Raw genomic sequence first — 4,573 nt, 5'->3', positions numbered from 1 at the left:
TTGTTGCCTTTTAGCTCCAGTCCATCTACATAGTAATACTTCTACTATAATAAACAAGATCGAGGCAAGGGGATCACCTTGATGCAATCCATGCTCAACACAAACAAGCCAACCGACCCCAATTTAACAAAAATGACAACTTAGCAAAAAGAGCATTTGGTGGTACCATTTTATCCAAACTTCATCAACATCTCCAATAAAAATTCCCATTCTAAAATGTCATAAGCATTTTGGATCTCAAGTTTCAATCCAATGCTTCACCATAAGCTTTCTTATGCAAAATATTGGTCAACTCAGACGCCATACTAATATTCAAGAAAATAATATTTCCTTTTTGAAATGCTCCCTGATATTCAAAATAAGCCTTGGTAACAAAATAAATAATCTAGCTTGAAGCATTGTTGGAAAACCAGGTTTTTCGACCTGACTCGTCCGGTCAAAAACCTAACGAGTCGACCTGGTTAAACCTAGTCAGGACGAGTCTTGTTCTTTCTAATTTATATCTATTCAAATGCAATAAATATGTAAATAAATCATAAAAATACAGAAATATATAAAAAATACAGAAAAAAAAAGAAGAAAAGAAATCACATATCAATAACTCGAGGGTTGCAGGCAATAGTCTTTCTTTTGGTTAGAACGTTAGGTTAGGGTTAAGGATTAGAAAATATAACTTAGATCTTCCAACCATCCAACTTCTTATAAAATAAGAACTTTGGATTTAGGAATAGGGGAAGTTTCTTAGGTCCCAAGTTCTTTTTGGTAAAAGGAAAGGAGTAGGAGAAGTTACTAAGTTAGGAGTCTTGGGATTTGGGACTGTAAAGAGATTTTATTTGAATTTTTTTTTTAAGTGCCTTTTGATATAATGACCAGTTTCGGTGGGTTTTTCAAGACTCGGCCAAATAATCGAGGCAATGTAGAATCGTCTTGATTCGTCTCAAGTTTTTTTATTTTTTATTTTTTTAACACAGGGCGAGTCTTTGTGACTCTTGACTAGGAATCTCAAATTTTTACTTGATTCGGGTGAGTCTTCCTAATCAAAACCTGGTTTTCCAACTATGGCTTGAAGCCATAATTTTTTAGATAAACTTATAGAGAAAGTTCCCCGAAAGATTGGCCTGAATGGTTGTTACCTTTAAAAAAAATATATTGACTTTCCTTGCAAATGTCAACTTCTATGAAGTTTCCAAAAGAATGCACAATGAAACTATCAGGGCTAGGGGCACTATCTGAATCCAGATAAAAGAGTGCGGCACTTTATCTTTTCTGTGGAAGGGATGGCAGCTAGGGCATCATTATCTGACTCATCCACATGGTAGTGATGCAAGAAAGGAGTTCTGGACAAACAGTAGATTCAGCTTTGTTATGAAAAGATTCATAAAACTCAGCAGTGTACTGCCCGAAGAGCATATTATCACAGATAAAAGAACCATCCTCCTTTAATTCTCTAGTTTTTTGTTTGCCCATTCTTAAACAGAAATATAAAGCCCTTTCCCTTTGAGTCAAGCTTTCTTATTATTGCTTTATGTTAGGGTTTCTTTGTAAACAGAAACATTTCAACTCATGGGGTACCCCATTTCATGTAACCTTAAATTCATAGGTCTAATATGGGTGGCCAATTAAATGCCGTAGGGTAAGCAAACATGAGGAAATTAGCAAACCAGTAAGATCTAGATATGGCCTTAGTATATATCTTGAGATTGTAAGAGATTTTGGGTGAGAGACTATGTAAGAACAAAGGTAGAAGAAGATCTTCATAACAAAAAAAATAATAATAATAAAAATAAAAATAAAAAAAAATAAAAAAAAATTGGGAATTCAAACATTAAAAATATAAAAGATCCCTACATATATACAATGTCCAACTTTATTCATAAAAGGAAGAGGTTTCCCTAGATCGCGCCGTGAGGTTCACCACGTGATTGAAGGGATGAGACCTTCTCTCTCTTCATGAGTGGCCTTAGGAAAACTCGATCCTTGATAGAAAAAAAGTCTCAGAAGGCATAGCTTTTTCTTCTTGGTGAGTCTGCAATCTTTAGAGTTTCTGCTACGAGCTTTTGGGCTTTCCTGCTTCTTATTTCTACTCTCATGCTTTCGCTCTTATCTATCTTATCATATGGCTTCTTTGTCTTTAGTGATCTGAGTTTAGACTTGAGAGTCACCACCAACCTCTCCAGACCCATCATCACCATGGTTGAACTTTCAAGATATACAACAGAGTTTAAATCAATAACTAAATAGCAAGAAAGAAAGAGGAAGAAACTTGCAGAGAGAGAGAGAGAGAGAGAGAGAGCGAACCAGAATGAGAAACGTTAGGACGATGTCCACAGCAGGCGCATTAAAACAGACCGCAGCCAGGCAGACCACGCAAAATGTTGTAGCTGGGGTCTTCTCAGGGAATATTTATAGAACCCCAACCAGATCACCCTTTTTTATGCCTAATTTACATACCAAAAGTAACCCCAGATCTTATTTCCTCATAGGGAGAGGGTTATCTTATCATCAAGTGGTATAAGGGTAGGGCATAAACTAGGAGTGAAGAAATGGTTTCATGTATACATGGAGGGTAGAGAGGTCACTTCATGTGAAGAGGAGAAGATAGCTAGAGAGAGGGTGCACTTTGCAGTTGGGCATAGAGAACATTATCCTTTACGGTAAGCTGGGGATATGCACCAATCACACAGGCTGGTAGCACCTTGGCAATTGACTTCTCTGTCCACTTGCATAGCATACGCTAGTGCCTCCCTATCTCTATCTCTTCTCTCCCACAATAGAGGGTCAATATATCATTTCATTGGAGAAAGTAGAGAGATCGACATGGGGAAATGCTAATATACACTATAGAGCGAAACATGGAATATTGTCCCATATTAGGAAAGAATAGTCCCCACAGTAAAATATGGATTTGGATCCTCCGTGACGCAATAGTGTGTCTGGTATGCATCCGATGCCTAGAAACACTTTGGGTTGTGTGTGACACCTTGAATTGCATGCCTGAGCGTTTCTGACCATTGGATTGTGCACCAGACGCCTTGTTGCACCACAAAGGAGCCCAATCCATAAAATACTGTGTCACCCCCTCTCATACTCTCTTTCTTCCTTGACACTCCGTCTTCTATACGAATAGATTTGTGATTCACCCTCTATTGGGCTCCCACTGACTTCATTTTCTACACCCTTTCATAAGAGATTATTTATTTAATTTTTTTAACACAAATAAATAAATTAATAAGCTTTTTTGAAGAAAAATAAAATAAAAAACACCATGTGATTATTATTATTATTATTATTATTATTATTATTATTTAGTAAAAATACCATGTGATAGGACATAGGAAAAGCTGTCGGTTCAAAGATTTGTTTTCAATTAATTATTTCATATAAAGGATATGGTGGTTTAAGGTAGAATAAGGGAACATGCTAAAATTATTCATTCTTCCCAAGTTATTAAAGAAATAAAAGAGACTAAAGAAAGAGAAGAATAATGAGGCTATTTTGGGAATTTTAGAAGAGCACAAAGTATTAAAGGCAAGTAGACTAGCAGTGATGGTGGAGGTGGTGGTGGTCCAAAAATAGAAAGCTGGTTGGCTTTTCTTCTAAGATATCTAGCGTTCTGATCCAATAATTGAAAGCTGGTTGGCTCCTCTAAGATAGATATCTAACGATCATAAATGGACATTACTAGAAAAAGATTAAGCTTTGGCCTTTCACCTTTGGAATATCATTAAAGGAGAGATGTTATTGGTAGATTTTGAGACTCCTGGAAGTATGGATTTTTCATCCTCCTATGCATTAAATAATCACCAACGCTTCTTTCTATCTGTCCCCTCCCCCCACCCCCTTCTGATTCTTTGACAAGTGAAGGAAGAAGTTCGCCAGTTTTCTTCCTTTCCAGCGGACTCACGCAGGTGTACTTCATGAGCATCATTATCCTAACGTAAAGTTTTTTTTTTTTTCCATTAACGATGGGTATTGGATGAGAACCATTCATACTTTCACCAAAAATAGTGAAGAGCATTAAATATCCCTGTGTGAGTGACCCAAGGTGTTCCTAGTGGGGAGTCGAACTCAAGATGTCCGAGTTTACGATTCGTACTAAGTTCGTTACTCATCAATTGTGCTACCCCTTTGGGTTTTTTTTTATTGGTAGGATGGGAAGTTGGCAATAACCAAAAGACTCGAACTCGAAACTTACTGATGAGGATGAGATTTTTGCACACCACAGCTCACCAACGTAAAGTCTCTCTCTTTCTATCTATAATTATTAAATAAAATGAAAAAATAACCTTGGTAGGCTAGTGTTATCCATGCTCATCACAGGCAAGCATAAAAGGATTACAACTGCTTTTTGAAGTCATTTAGTTTCAGAAACGACATTTCATGTCAAAAACAGAATTTTCAGTTTCTGTGTTAAAATGCTATTTTAAAACAAAAAAATATTGTTTGAGGAATCTGTTTTAGGAACGATTACCTTAGCTGTTCACTTTTTTGTATTTGGAATGAAACCAAAATGACAGAATAATGTTTTATCATTTCATTATTTTACATTTCTAGCTTTTTTTTTTTTTTTTTT

General features: G+C 36.2%; 1 long non-coding RNA gene across 1 annotated transcript; it reads right to left on the bottom strand.

The window, feature by feature from the left end:
• Nucleotides 1–1,644: 1,644 nt before the first annotated feature.
• On the bottom strand, nt 1,645–2,672 carry LOC122065555. Its single transcript, XR_006136039.1, has 2 exons — nt 2,299–2,672; nt 1,645–2,199 (listed from the first exon to the last, which is right to left on the bottom strand). It is a non-coding gene; the product is annotated as an uncharacterized LOC122065555 (long non-coding RNA).
• Between the last annotated feature and the right edge of the window lie 1,901 nt (nt 2,673–4,573).

This window comes from Macadamia integrifolia, unplaced genomic scaffold (genome assembly GCF_013358625.1).
Source record: "Macadamia integrifolia cultivar HAES 741 unplaced genomic scaffold, SCU_Mint_v3 scaffold205, whole genome shotgun sequence".
NCBI lineage: Eukaryota > Viridiplantae > Streptophyta > Magnoliopsida > Proteales > Proteaceae > Macadamia > Macadamia integrifolia.
This window is presented reverse-complemented; position numbering and strand designations above follow the sequence as displayed.